The 16,207-nt window shown below is 41.8% G+C and overlaps 1 protein-coding gene and 1 long non-coding RNA gene across 7 annotated transcripts in view; one reads left to right on the forward strand and one right to left on the reverse strand.

The window, feature by feature from the left end:
- The window catches only part of CHST8 (carbohydrate sulfotransferase 8), a 182,505-nt gene that overhangs the window by 128,193 nt on the left and 38,105 nt on the right, over positions 1 to 16,207 (forward strand). The window lies entirely within an intron of this gene.
- On the reverse strand, positions 12,749 to 13,809 carry LOC135279492 (uncharacterized). The gene is made up of 2 exons (XR_010346721.1): positions 13,372 to 13,809; positions 12,749 to 13,034 (listed from the first exon to the last, which is right to left on the reverse strand). It is a non-coding gene; the product is annotated as an uncharacterized LOC135279492 (long non-coding RNA).

Raw genomic sequence — 16,207 nt, forward strand, 5'->3', positions numbered from 1 at the left:
CAGCTGGGAGGTCGGCACACAATTCAAATGTCACCTGCTGTCCCCAGCTCCACACTGACACCACAAAGCTGATTTGTTTTAACTGAAACCGCCTGTGCTGAGAAGGAACTGGCAAAATGGGCATCAAATGCAGAACAAAGCTCAGCTGTATACCTAATTATTTATAGGTATGAGCCAATCTGTTAGCAGGACACCTAAATCTCCTCTCCTCCTCCTCACAGTATATGGCATACACGAGGCAGATGTGCAGTAACTGTTCTCACAAAATCAGACCCTACAAACCCATTGGCATTTTTTAAAATTCAAAAGCTCAGTCCTGCTCCTTGGAAACCAAGATGTTTAGTTTGCCCATTATTATTGGCCAAGTATTTCCTCCTCCCAGCAGGGCTGAGATACACCCAGAGAGTTCTGAGGGCTCTGCAGACCGAAGGGAGAAATGTGTGCAGCTGCTTTTCATGTCTGGGGAGATGAAGGCATGTTTCACAGTGTTGTTACAGCACTTCTGAAAACTTAATTTAACATTTTGACTGCTAATACACATGTGTGAAACCTGATCATTCAGATGGCAAAAGAACTTCTTAATATACAAGGTCACTGGGGGGGGCTGGGTTTGGGGGTTTTTGACTCCACATGAAAAGGAAACACAACTTTCTTTCATGGGTTTAACATGAATTAAATATAGATAGATCTCTGTGCTGCAGTATGCTACATGGTCATTTCTTTTCAGCATGTAACTCTCTTAATTTCCTTTGAGTCCATTTAGAAGTCTATTACATTAAGGGAGGGAAATGCATCACTTTGGTAATTATTCTGTTTACACTCCCACTAAACCACACAGCCTTAACCACAAGATGAATAAAGATTATTTCCCAGGTTAATAAGAGTTACATTCATGACAAAAAACTCGTGCAGTGGGACACAAAACACCTTCAGATCAATTCTGTGCATGTCTGCTGCTGGCCTTGCAGCAGAGTAACACTGACCAATGCTGCATGCAGCCTTCCCCTAGGTCTGCCTCACTCAAGTTTTTGTCATCCTCTGCTGCTTTTAATGCAGCCCAAGAGGAAAAACTGGGTCCTGTGACTTATTTGGATTTTTAATGAACATCCTTAAAAAGGTTTGTTCTCATCTACACAATACAGTTTTTAAACTGTGAGAGCAATACAAAGTGAAGGGACTAATCTCAGTTTTAACTAATCATGTTTTCTTTAAGGGACATTAAGAATTTAGCTGTACAGGACATTAAAGGACCACCAGATATCTTTCTCCAGGATCTCCTTGTTTTATGATTTCTTTGTAGTTAATTACTGGGGAGATTGTCTGTCCTCTCGAGGCTGATGTGCAAAACTGCAGAAGGTGCTGAAAGGCTGTCAGCAATCATCTGAATCCTCATAGATGCCCTCAATTGTAATTAGCCAAGTTGAAATAATTTCCAATTCAAGGCATTAAGTCAAACCAAACTACTAGAGGGAGTTTACAGGAGTTTTTGTGTGACTGGGACTCTGCTTAGGGATAAAAACAGTTATGACTTCACCTATTTTTCTTCCATGAATTTACAGGAATTATACATAATTCTCTCACAGCAATCCCCTGAATAAGTATTTTAAAATATTGACATTTGCAGCTCCTTATGCTATTTCTAAAGTCATTGTCTGAATTACTAGGAGGAGAAACTGGAGAATCCAAAATTGAAGGATAACTGCGTTAGAGAGATACTCTAACAAAGTTCATGCTGAACTTCCCAAAACTCGTGGGAAAGCAAAGGGCTGTAGGAAGCTCCAGGGATCCATCAGAGGAGGGTCTGTGCCCAGGGCACAAAGGTGCTCCAGGCACAGCAGCTGTGTGCCAGCAGGGCTGCAGGGACAGCCAGGCTGCTGTGCCAAAACCCACACCAGCCTGGCACTGCTTCCTTTCCTTTCCTAGAGACAAATCCCTCGCACGCCAAGCCTTCCACAAATAAGGCAAAGGCTTTTCCCAGGGAGTTCCTGATCAATACATTGCAATTTGCATGGTCAGTTTGTTGGTGCCTGGAGCCTTTCCCAGAGGGGCAGCCAGGCTGCTCCTTCCTCAGGAATAACAAGGCTCCTTATCACTGCAGAGAGCCTGTCTGACACCAGCCCTGCTGTCCCTGTCCCTGCTGCCAGCCAAGCTGTGCTGCTGACCCCTGGGCTGCTGCAGCCCCACACCAGGGAAGGGAATTCTGTTGTGGGAACTATTCCATCACTGGCGCTTCCCAAATGGCACAGGAAATAGAACAAACTTAATTAGGGAGAAGAGAATCTAGCCTGAAATATGCATAGAACAGAGAGATGAAAGGGGACAGAATAATGCAAAAATTAAATTGTGAACAAAGTAAGGGAGGCACACTGAAAAAGGGGTCAGGAAGCATGTGAGGGAGGGCATGAAGACCAGAGGGTAAAAAGCTGATTAGCTGTTAATACACAAGCAGATCTGAAATGGTGAGGTAATTGTCTTAAGAAGCAAGAGAAACTTAAAACAGAAAAACAATAATGACACCGAGTACAAAAAACCCTTTGATTTTTTTTTTTCTTAAGAGAGCTTTATGCAATAAAAAGAACTAAAGGGGAATGAGGCTGTGATGGGAAAAATAATTCAGAAATTGCAAAAGGCATACAAGCAAGGGGGAAGACATGGGAAAAGCTCTAAACGTGCAGTGCATGTAACATCAGCTGCCCAGCATCTGCAATGTCACAGTATTGATGTTTGGTGTCCTGGAGCTTTCCCTTTCAACTGAAAGGGAAATCAATTGAACCTTAAATAGCAAAATTTGGGCTCTGTGAAACATGGTTCTAGGCACCACCTTTTGGTAAAATTCTTGTAAAAAATGAACAGCAGACAGGTTATTTAAATTATGATCACACTGAAATGAGCAAGGAAAGACAGTTTCAGAACAATCCCCTCCCAAATACTGGGATTCAACTTACATTTTTCTTTAGAATGCTCTCCTGTATTCACCTGTTCCTTAAGCCTAGCTGGGTCTTATAGTTCTGCTCAAAAGTACTGTTGAATGTAATTTATAAAATCCCTTTTAATTCTTTGGGGAATCATTGAAAGTGCTACAGATTCACTCCTTCATGTTTCCAAAGGCAGGTGAAGTGTTTTACTGTGGAGCTGTGAAAGGCAGCATTAAGCAGTACAAAATATGAACACAATAGAGATGTGATGACCTGCTAAACTCGAGGGTGTCATAGAATCACAATAAAAATCAGGTTGCAGGGCACTTCTGGAGGTCTCCAGTGCAACCTCCTGCTCAAAGCAGAGCAGGCTTTAAAGTTAAATCAGGTTGCCATGGTCTATCACACCTTTATGAGAATTTACCACAGAGATTAAGAATAAGCAGATATTTCTAGGAGCCAGTTTCCTTCTGTTGTCTCTCAATCAGAAGGAACAGTCTCTGAATTCTGCAAAGCAGCCTCACACATCAGAGAACAATCAGACTTCCCTGTTAGTGGGGCAGACGCTTTCATCCTGAGCAGATGATGCTTCACTGGACAAAGCAATAGCCCTGCTCTGGTCAGGGCCCTTGGAAGAAAAGCAGTGTGGGCTGCAAGCACAGTGAGCACAGGCTCTTACAGCACTCCCTGCCATCAACTCACCCAGAGCCATGCCCTGCTACAAGAGAACTGAAAATTGCCTTCTACTGACATTTCTGTTTGCAAGGAGAAAGTGAAGTGCTTCTGACCCCAACAGTCAGATTTTTAGGAACTCATTCTCCCACAGATAATGGATTCATTTCTGCTGCATAAAGCAATACCCTCCTAACTAACAGGATTTCAGGGGAAGAAAAAGCTGCTTCACCCCCAGAACCACCAAAATCCCAGTGATATTAACAGGCTCCTTAAAGCACAGCCAAAACTGACCTCAGTACCTGAAGGCACCAGAGCTGTACAGGCACTCAGTGAACCAACACTTCAGCCCAGCACAGGCTCCAGGAGCACAGAAATAGCACAGGATGCTGCTAGCACACCTGAACGTGGGGGAGGAAGGAGAAATCTGGTAACTAGCCCTGCTCCCCATACCAAATACAGTGGAGAAAAGCACACACACACAAAAGTAGAACTTTTGCAAAGCAGTCACTGGTTCCTTGGTTAAAAACAAGCCTTATTGAACACAGTAAAAGCTGTTAGAGCACCCTTTTGATTCCAGTTTTATCAAAACTTCCATTAAATGATGCTGACATGCAATTACTCTACTGTTAAATACCAGGCCACTGCTGAGCTTTGACTAAAGGCCACTAATGCATGTACTGGCAAACAGGCACTGGATCATTGTCTGTGCTGGGGAAGGCAGAGAGGCTTAGTCAAAACTGCATTAAACTTCTATTTACCACTGGTTTTGTAAGCAATAAAAGTCTGAAACAGAAGTACAGTGGCTTCTACCTTGTAGTCAGAATATTTGTCAATCCAAAGTGGTGTTTTATGAGCAAGTTTGAAGAACCAGGGTTCAGTGGTTGCAAGAGGAGCCTGAGCATTTCTCTGAATTTGCTTTATATCAAGTAACTGACACTGTTTAATAGTTACAAGTTACAACCTGATCTCAAAGTCTCAATAAGAATTTTACAGAGTTCTCTCACAGAAATCCTCCTGTATAAGCACTTTAAAATATTGACATTTGCAGCTCCTTATGATAGTCCTAAAAGTCATTGTCTGAATTACTAGGAGGAGAAACTGGAGAACCCAAAGTTGAAGGATGATAACTGTGTTGGAGAGATTACACAGCAGAGTTCAGGCCCACTTGCTGAACTTCCCAAAGCTAGTGGGAAAGCAAAGGGCTGTGGGAGGCTCCAGGGATCCATCAGAGAAGGGGGATTCTCCCAGAGGGTCCCTGCCCAGGTGCCATGGCCATTCTGACACAGGTCCCTGGCCATTCTGACACAGGTCCCTGTTCATTCAGACACAGGAGCCCTGTTCATTCTGACACAGGGGTCCCTCCCCAGCAGTTCCTTGCTGCAGTCTCAGTCCTGTGCCTTCACCCAAGGCGTTAACCCGGGCTGGCTGCAGGGATGCAGGGATGGGTCACAGCTTGAGACCAGCTCTCTCCTCCCTCCCAGCACCTGGGACCAGGCCAGAGGGGCTGTCACAGCAAACCCTGGGTTAGGAGAGGAGCTGACATCTGGCTTGGGCACACAGGAGTTGAACACCCAGGTTGTGACAACCTTACACGGGGCTCCCCCATCACTGAAAGGCCCCTATGAAAAACTGGTGAGGAGAAAAGCAAAGGGAGCCTGGGGGCAGTGAGCAGCTCAGGAAAGAGGCTTTAAACACAGACAAGTGTCCCTTGCAGCCAGAGAGCAGAGCTGGGCTGTCAGAGGCTCTGCCTGGAGATCCACCTGGTACCTGGCTGCAGATGGACAGGATGGACACAGCACACACCCAGGGCCACCTGCAAAGCTCATCCTGTGGGTCCAGGGCTGGGGCAGACACCAAGGAACAGCAGCAGGGAACATCCTGCACCACAATTTTATTTCCCAGGCTACTGTGCTGTATTAGTTCTCTTAAAATTAAAATGGTTGTGAGCAGATAAAGCAGCACTACAAGGAACTGCTGCTCAATGACTGATGCCTCTAAAAGAAGACATCACAAATAAGTACAATTTAGGCTGTTAGAACTCCATTTTCCTACATTTTATATAATGCAGATGTATTAATCCACATTTACATCAAAGTAGAAACCTTTTGTTATAGTGAAGAGAAGAAGGGAAGGGATACTTAGAACTTTCAAGCTCTTAGAAGACTACTAAACATAGGAGAGTATTTTGAAAATCCTTATTTCATAATCCTTAGAAAGAATTAAGCTGTTTCTAAAGTGAAAAACTTTAAACTCTTTCATTAGTTAAAATTCATTGTGAAAAAAAAATCTGCCTTGGGTCAAATTTTATAAACAGAGACACCTAAAAATATTTTAACATGAATCCATGGCTCTCTTTACAGAAGCATTTGCTACAGGCTGGGGACAGAGGGGCTGCACAGCGCCCAGGCAGAAAGGGACCTGGGGGTGCTGGTCAGCAGTGACTGAACACGAGCCAGCAGAGCCCTGGTGGCCAAGACCAAATGGCTCCTGGCCTGGATCAGGAACAGCGTGGCCAGCAGGAGCAGGGAGGCCATCCTGCCCCTGCACTGGGCACTGGTGAGGCCACACCTCGAGTGCTGTGTCCAGCTCTGGCCCCTCAGTTTGGGAAGGACCTTGGGATGCTTGAGCACATCCAGAGGGGACAATGAGGCTGGAGAGGGGCTGGGAACACAAATCCTGTGAGGAATAACTGAGGGAGCTGGGGGTGCTCAGCCTGGAGAAAAGGAGACTCAGAGGTGACCTTATCACTCTCCACAACTCCCTGAAATGATAGTTGTAGTCAGGTGGGGTTGGTCTCTTTCTCCAGGCAGCACTGACAGAACCAGAGGACACAGTCTCAAGCTGCACCAAGGGAAATACAGGCTGGATATCAGGAAAATGTTTTTCACAGAAAGAGTGATAAAGTTCTGGAATGGCTGCCCAGGGAGGTGGTGCAGTCACCATCCCTGGGTGTGTTTAACAGAGCCTGGATGTGGCACTGGGTGCCAGGGTTTAGTTGGGATGTTGGGGCTGGGTTGGACTCAATGATCTCGAAGGTCTCTTCCAACCCAGTAATTCTGTGAATTGCAAGGTGCTGCTTGTCCTTGGGAAGCCTCATTGTCAAAGCATCTTTCTTGACTTAGATTTAAGGCTTAGACTTGGGCAAAATGACCCTGATAAGTTATCCTGTGTAACAGAACAGCACAAACTGCTTTGTTAGGCTCCCAAACATTGGTAAACACCAAATTTCACTCAAGTCTATCATGACCCCTAAGAGCCATTGAAATCTTCCCAACCACACCACTGCTTTCAATCACACCCATGCAGTGAGACACCTCAGCTTTTTTATAGCCCTCCTGTTGACTGACAGAGGTTTCTCTCCCACTGAATTAATTCCCTGTGTTGTTGGAGCTACAAAATAAGCCCTCACAGCAGCCCAGTGTTGTGAGAACCTGATCCTCCTCATCTTCCTCTCAAACACCCTCTCTCAGTGTTCCAATATGCTGGAGCCCCGTGGTGCTGCAGGTGCCAGGGTGGCCTCAGTGCTCTGTGCAGTGGCTGAAAGGCAGCCCTGGGTGTCTGCTGTCCTGCACCTCAGGCTCCTCTCTGCCATGACAATTGCTGCTGAAGTTGTCATTTGACAGGGGACTTGACACGTGCCAAGAACACTTCTTGGAGGAAACCAAGACCTTCAGCTGTTCAGCAGAAAAGGAAGGTGCAGGGTTTGCTGTGTGAGCTGCTGAGGCTTTAGTTTTGTGTGTCTCCTGCTCTCAGTGAACCTGCCTCACTGAACCAGCACACAAAGGAGACAGGAAGTTGTCCAAAGCTAGGTCAAGAATCCTTTAGTAAAGACAGGAATAAAATCCCAGCCATGGATGAGCCTCCTGTCTCAAGTTCACACTTGGAAGTCAAAGCCTTGATGTACTTCTGAACTTCAGTACTATGAACTCCAACCCATTGTACTTTTTGTGGTCAGCCTACATAGCTTGAAAAAACTGAACTTTTGAGTACTTTTTTCCAATAAAATACACTACAAGTCTGCATTTTTTAACCTTCTTGATACGGCACAAAAATCAAAATAATTCATTTACAGGAATTGGGTTTAATTCTGCAGCAGCTGCAAGGTACAGCTATATCGTAAAATACATTCTTTTATTTGGTTTTGGAGTCTAATAATGACCTAGCATTCCCCATTTCAGTGGTATTTGGATATTACTCTGTTTCTGTAATATTAATAACATCATAATTTCATTAGTATGCAAATCTATACCATCTGACAAGCTCCTGTACTCCTCCATGCACTCCTTTGTTGTTGCAGCCTTATGAATTTCATTATGACACAAGATTATTATCACACACTGGGAAGTGGGGGTGGGGAACAGAATGATGTGGAAATTATAATCTCTTGGTTTAATAATGAATCCAGATTCATATTTCAGTTTGGCTTTGCATAAGAGAGAGAAAAGGGAGGAAATTCTTCCCAAACTGTTTCTGTACAGTAACCTTTCAAGCAGATGCCACTGGTGGGGAGCACTGGAGGGAGATGTTCCTCAGCCCTGTGTCTCATTTACATTTCAAAAAACAACAATGATTCTATCCACATGTTTTTCCTATTCATAGCTTTACAGATGGCAAAAGAAAACAAGAGAATCCATGCCATTCAAAAACTCCTGGCCATTTCCTCTCCAGTTAAACTGATACCAATTATCAGGCTTCATCTGCTATCACAATAATTATTAAACAACTGTAATTATTCTTGGAGCAGCCTGTGGTTGTAAAAATAAACACCATTTGACAGACTAGCAGAAAGCTGAAGGAGTGCAAATATTCCTTCCAGTGGGAAAACTCAGGGCCCACGTCCTGGGCAGGCTCCAGAGCAGCCAAAGCTGCTCAAGTCCAGCATCCCCAGCTCCACTGTGGGACCTTTCACCCAACTCTTCTGTGGTTTCAGGCTGCAGGGACTTTAGGGCAAAGCTAAAGCAACGGAAATTATGGGATTAAGCAGGGAAAGTCCATTGGGCTTCCCTGTCCAGCCCTGGCAATTGTGCAGCTGCACCCAGAGCTGTGGGAGACACTGCAGAGTCATTAAACTGCTGCTGTCACACCAGAAGAGCATCTAGAATTTTCTTAGAAAAATAAAAAAAACACTCCCTATAAGTCTTATAGAACCCAGCAATTTCTAGAAACAAACAGGATTCCTTAGAAAATAAAGTCACCAATGTTGTGTTGAGATCCCATATTAAAAGCAGATTTCTATCCCTCCTGTAAAATTTTGATTTTATCTGAATTACTGCTTAGGCATTATTAATGCCTTAATTAAAACCTACTGTGCTCTCTACAAAAGCCCACAGCCAGGACCTGGCTGGGATGTTTAGTCAGTTGTATAAAATCTGATCAGCATTAATATGGGATTATCTCCTCCTTTCCTGATAAGTGTGACTGCACATCAGCCAACATGATCATGTGAATTCAGGTAACATTAACTGCTGTTGTTTATTAACCAATTTGTTAGAGGTCTCCCCATCTCAAAGCAGATTTTTGTACTAGAACAAGACTTATCTCCAAAAGCTCCATGGATGGTATAATTATTCTAACCCAGTTATCACAGAAAAGATTAGTAAACTCAAAAGAATGCCCAATTTCAAAAGCTATTTCAGATTACTTATCACAAAGAGGTGTGAATTATTACACTATGTGACCTACAGTCTAAGATTTCTTTGGCTTTTTTTGCTATTTAAAACTCACAGTCAAGAGTTAATATAAATATGTTTATATTTTAAAATGCAGACTAGCAATTCAAAAATCACACATTAATTAATCCACTGCCAGTTTTTCTATTTTCCTAGTGGGTGCTGTCAAAAATCAGAACTTTTGTCACACTGAAGTTGCACTGACAAGCTCAGAGTTGTTCACTTTATTTTCCTCCTCATTAAGGAAAAACCTGTCATTAAAAGAAACTATTTGAAGCAAGAAAAGAAATGTGTGAGTCTTTTTAAAGCAAGCAGGGAAATGTGTTTGGACTTTGATTATGGCAATTAAAAAGCCCTGCTATTCAAAGATGGTGATTTTTTACTTTTAAATAACACTTCACATTCTTCTAAGACATTTTACTAAAAAGATTGTTAAATTAGGTGATAAAAGGTTACTTTTGTCTTTGAAGCTGAAATATGTAACTATTATTTCTTATCTGTTTAGAATTAGAAAAGCTTCAATATCATCTATTTTACAGGACTCATTATCAAAATTCACCAGGCTTCATAAAACAAACAAATGCTTCACTTCCTGCCCTTGTTTAATCTCAGTAGGACAATTTCTTCCATGGTTTGAAAAGAAGATTTGAAAATTGAAGATTTTTTTCAACATTTGTTGGAGCAATATCTTTTTATTTTCAAATTGCACAGGCAGTGGTTAGGAAGCCATAACCACCCTCCTTTCAAAGCATAATGTGGGAAACACGGCTCACTATTTAGAATTTTTATAAAAGTTTAATAAGGGATAAAAGGAACAAACTCTAGCACTGGGGTGTTTTGGTGATCAGCAAAAAAACTACACCATTAGCTTAAAACAATGTTCTCTATACACTGTTACATTACAGGGGGTACATGCATATTCATGAGAGTTTATACATATTTTAAACATTCTTGTGAGTTTAGGTGTTCTATGAATTCTTTTGCTTGGGTTTAATCTTTGACTTGTCTGCATGCCATCCTTCAGATTAAATGAAATTTTTTTCCCTCGTGGTTTCATCTTGTTGTTTCTATACTCTCTGATAACGAGGAGTCAATAAATTGGGTTTTGCTTTGTGTCACTGTTATCATTCAGATAAGATAGTCTACAAAATGTGAGGAACTACTTGATTATCTTACACTGTTCTCTGAGTTAGTTACATGAATAAAAGCATTTTAACATTACATAATCTCTGTTTTAACATTATGCTATGGCTTAAGATATATTTATCACACTACTATTTATATAAACTATGCTGTGCATACATAAACTGACAGATTATACTATGTTAAAAGGCAGTTAAAAGGAAACATAAATCGTAACATATTGAAATCTTTGTGGTTAATAATAATATGTAAAAGCTAATACATAAATGTGAAAGGCAATACTATATTGTCAGAGAATTCACATTGTCATTTACAAGAATAAGAAATTAGGCACTTGTCAGGAATATATTTTAAGAGGAAGACTCAGACAGATCAGGATTGGCAAAGAAAAACAATGCTATCTGTTTTTTTAAGGCCAGAACAAGACTAAAATTCAACTTAAAATGTCCAAGTAGGTCAGATCACAATGCTAAATGAAGTGCCATGACACAAAATAATAATTATTTCAATAATAAGTATTAAATTAATCTTTATCTCCTACTGATTTGAATGTTTGAAAATATTCATGCCATTTATACACACAAAAAAATGTACTGGCAAAACACACAGAGCTGAAGAATCCTATGATGAATTGCATTTTCATATACTGTTTAAGTTTTGACTACTAATCCATCCTGCTGAAATTACATCATTTCAGATCTCTAGGCAGACTTGCAAATATTGTCAGTTTTTAGATAATCCATCATTAGTATTTCCATCACTAACCTTCAAATTGATACATCCCACCAAATTCCAAATTATGTTGGTTCTAATGATGTCAGGGTGCTGCTTGTTCACTCTGGGCCAGAGAAATAGGTAGAGTTATTTATACAGAATTTTGGTCAGAAGTAAAAGTACATAACCCATTTCCTTCAATGCCCTGCACCCTGCAATCCCAGAGGCACAGAATCAGCCAGGCTGGGAAGGACCTTGGAGAGCATCGAGGCCAGCCTGGGACCCAACCCCAGCCTGTCACCGAGTGCCACATCCAGGCCTCCTTAAACCTCCAGGGACAGTGACTCCATCACCTCCCTGGCAGCCCCTTCCAGTGCCCCATCACCCTTTCTGTGAAGAATATTTCCTGACATCCAGCCTAAACCTCCCCTGGCACAGCCCAAGGCTGTGTCCTCCTGTCCTGTCTCTGTTCCCTGGGAGCAGAGCCCGACCCCCCCGGCTGCACCCTCCTGCCAGGGAGTGTAGAGAGTGGTGAGGCCTCCCCTGAGCCTCCTCTTCTCCAGGACAAACAACCACAGCTCCCTCAGCTGCTCCTCACAGGATTTGTGCTCCAGACCCCTCCCCAGCCTTGCTGCAGCACCCCAGCATCATCCAGCGGGGGCCCAGCAGTGACACAGCTCTCCAGTGGGTCCTGCTGGTGTCCCCAGGGCCGAGGCAAGGACAGCAGCTGCTGGTGGTGCCTCTGTGGGATGTGCTGCCTTCCACTGGCACAGGATTAGCACACCCAGCAGTACCCAGTGCTGGCAAACACCAATCCCAGTGGCACCCCCCAGGGAAAAGCACTCAGCAATAGCTCTCTGACTAGCCAACAGTCAAGCCCACATCAACAGGCTTCATTTCAAAAGTAAATTGCTTCGTGGATTCTTCTCCTTTTGTCTTTTGCCTTTCCAAGATGATCCACGCTCTTCTTCCAGACTTAACCGTCCCCAATCAAATCCATTGGTAGGTCAGTCCAGTGCTCACTTTTTCACCTGTGTTATTTTAAGGTGTCAGCAGATTCAGTCATGAAATCATAGAAATCAAGAGATATAAACAAAGAACAGAGACTGTCCTAATCCAACTGTTTTCATAGTCTCCTCTGAAACTTTTGTGAGCCATGGCACATTAAAATTCCCAACACTGCTGCAAGGACCTGAGTGTCAGAAAAGCAAGAACTGGCACAAAGTCTGAAGAGAGACTCACCCAGGAACTGCAAACCCCGTTAGACAATGCAGCCTCTCAAAGTTCATGCATTTAAACAGCATAAAGAGTTTGGCCTCCCACTTCAGAAACAAGCCCTTTTTAACATGCTTTCTTCTGCAACACTGAGTTAAGCATGAGTCTTTTAATTTCTTGTTGACTCCAAAACTGGAGCGTGTCAGCCCATTATGAACATTTTCCTAAATACTTGCAAGTTATTTCTTTCCTATATGCATTAATTAGGGCTGTATCTACACTTGTGATAGATATTTAATAGTTGGCAATTTTTTTCTGAGACCTTACACAAGGTAGCCTTGCAATGATTACACATTACAAGATATTAAAGATTACAATGCCTTGGTAGATAGAATTATAAATAACAATATCAAAGAATATGGAAAAATCCTTGAAAGAAATTATTTACTGAGGGATAAGAAATGCTGTTTGACAGGTATCAAAATGAATGCTTTTAAATTTAAAAAAGTCTTAAAAATTAAAAACTCTTCCTTCAAGAGCTGTCTCAACATACAAATCCCAAGACCAAGCACTCACAATGATGAGCTCAATGCATGGCAATTGCACAGCAAGTCCAGCCTTTGACTTTTAACCACTTAAATGTTTCTGCAGTCCAGCCTGCTTGCTGGTGGTTGGTATTGACACCACCCACATAAACAAAAGCCTAAAAGAGACAAGAAGAACCACAGAAAATGAGTCCATGGGAAGCCAACATCTTAAATGTCTGCTGAATCTGCCCCTCATTTTCATACAGTGAATTTGCTTGGGTGGAATCCTACCCAAGGAGGGTTAAACATCATCTGTGAGCTAAAGCTGCTACCAGCTGCAAGGGAAGGCAACCACTGAGTTCTGTGCCTAAGCTGCTGCCCCTAAAACCTGCAGCAGCCAAAGCAGGGGAGCAGCAGCCAGGCTGGAGCCCTGATCCTGGGCACTGCCACTGCCTGGGACCGGGGCAAGGGGAGGGGGAGAAACTTCATCCAAAGCTGATGAGAAGTGCATACACGTCTGCCACAAGGTTAAGAAAATCTCTTATTTGCTCTGAAATCTCTTGAGCAGACTCTGAATTTACAGGTAAAACGTCAGCATTGAGTCAGAAATGTCACAGAGTGAGATCAGAAGGCAAAGGGCAAAAGGCAGCTCATTCATTCACTCCTCTCCTTTTTATTCCTTGGTTTCCAGTGGACCTGACTGGTCATTTCATCAACACAATTCACATGGTTGGCTAATTAAGCAGACACCCATCTGTAAACAACTTTATGAGGAAAACAGCTTGTTGAAAACACCACCTGCAGATTGTTTAATATTTGACTCTCATTGTTTCTCCCCAGCTCCCTAAAACCTCCCAGACAGGTTCATGGGAATGCTTACCCAGCTTTCTCTGTCTGACCAGACTGTCACATCCACAGTAAAACATCCAGTGCTCCAGCCATGGAAATGGATCACAGTCCAGCACTCAGAAATCATAACTACTATTATTATCACTGTGCTGTGGTTCAGGCTTTAGCCAGCAAAACACAGGGGCTGGAAGGCAGCAGGTCAGAGGGGCCTGACTGGGAAATCCCAGTGGATTTTGGGTCCTTGGCCAAGCCAAGGCCATGAGGCTGCACAGGAATGGCACAGTTAGTGCTGGCATTTCAGGGTGCTGGTAAATTAGCTATTTTCACTTCTAATTAATAACTGATCCCTTGAAGTCCACACCGCAGACTTTTCTATCCAACTACAAAATACCACCACCAAATTACCAAAAAGAAAGTAAAAAACACCAACCTTCTTCCACCCTATAACTTCCATCTTACTTCATATTTATTACTATATTTTAAAACCCCAAACTCTAAGTTTTCCACCCTGTAATATCACACACTTCTAGCCAACTACACACCCATAATCCCAATATTATTAACCAATTTTAAAAACTTATTCCACAACCTCAAATTAAATATAATACTCTCCTAAGAATCAAAATCTATTTATACAAAAAAATTAAAATTCTTGACATCCAAAACTCCAACAGTTAGTCACTGAGGTATAGATTACATTTTAATTTCTTAAAAAGAAAAAAAAAAAAAAACCAAAATCACTTTGCATCTGTCAATTTAAATAATCTGAACATGTGCCTACAGCACAATATATTTGCAACCAGCAGAAGCAGAGGCACGAACATAAATGATATTTTATTATTCAGACACAACTACCACCATGTCTGCCCATACAAACTTTTTATAGCTCATCTCATCCCATCTATTTCAATATCAATTGTTCACTAAACAATTGGAAAAATAATGTCTAGTGAAGAGTGAAATGCTTTGAATTGTGTCTGTCTTGCTAGAAAAAATTCAGGCAAAAGCATCAAAATGTCCTTCTTAGTCTTAACAAAATGTTTCAATTTTCCCTGATAAAAGTAATTCTTAATTTCAAAAGCCTATAATGATGAATTGTGAAAAAAATTGGTAAAAAATTTAACATTTTGAATGTATAAAAATATCTCACTTATACCAAGACAATATTTCTTGTAAAATTCCAGTCTCTCTAAGAAGAAAAGTCTTTCTTCAGCCCTAATTATTTCAAATATGCAAAAGCATCCACACTGGCACTTGATTCCATGACTGCAACCCTTGTTCTTGTAATTGTTCCTGAACCAGGAAAATTCAGTATTTGTTTAAAATAATAACAAGGCATAACAATAATCATACTTTGTTTAGTAAAAACAACTTTTATCATGCAAATCATTAGAAAGAATGCTATCTAATCCCTGGGAAAATCTTGTGTTAAATTGGATAAATTAAAATTAATATCATTACATTTACAGAAGGCCTTTTATCCCATTTTTATACCCAGCACGTTTCAATTCATAATTAGAAGAGAGTCAATGAATGTTTCAAATGAAAACAATTCAATAAACCTGAAAAATGTTTAATTTTTCCTATTACTAAATGGACCCAGTGAGGGTGTAGCTCATCAGTAACACGTGGCCTTTGTAACACCCACAGTAAATTATGGTGTTTTAATTCTCCAGCCAGAACCATTTTAGTCTTGTCATCTCTGCTTCCTGAGGATGGATTGTGTGAGTTTGACAGCTCAGGATGTGTTTTGCTTCCAAGGAAAGAGGAAAGGAGCCTGGGATGTCTGATCCCAGCCCCTCCTGACCTCCCACCCAGCTCTCCATGGCACCGTGGCTGCTCCTGTTCCCAGGGTATTTCTGGAGCTCTTATGGTGCAAAATAATGAAAATATCAGCATCCAAGAGAACAGCCCAAACTCTACAAACACTGACAAACTTCATTGTTCATTAATTTCTCCTTCAGTTTGGGAACAAAATGTGATGCAGTGAACGTTTTCCAGCCCTTCATTCTTTCAATTGTCTCCAAGTTTTCTCTTAGGCAGCAAAGTTTGTAGGGAATGGCCCCATATTTCATTGTGTCTGAAAGCTCCAGTAGCCCAGAAATAATATCAACAGCATTTAAAGGAGTTGCTTGCATTAAAACAGATGTAAAAAGGGCCATACAAAAGTTTACCTCTTCAAAAGCCAGAAACAGTGAAGAGCACCTGGAGCCACTTCCCATAGGTATTGAAAATGACCACCTCAAACCTACCACGACTTTGGGAATGACAGGGTTCCAGAAAGATTGCTGGAAAATCATTACATCTGCTCCAAGTTAAACATCAGCACATCTGAAGGACAGAGCCAGCTGGTTTGGGAAAAAGCACATTCTTTCCAGTCAAACAAGGAACAGTTTACCTGGAGAATTTAAATCTAAAATTTGGCTTGGGATTTTTCACTTAATTTTCATACATTTCTAATTTAAAAAATAATCTCTCAGCAGTATTTAGGGTGTCTCAA

Source organism: Passer domesticus, chromosome 12, assembly GCF_036417665.1.
Source record: "Passer domesticus isolate bPasDom1 chromosome 12, bPasDom1.hap1, whole genome shotgun sequence".
Lineage (NCBI taxonomy): Eukaryota > Metazoa > Chordata > Aves > Passeriformes > Passeridae > Passer > Passer domesticus.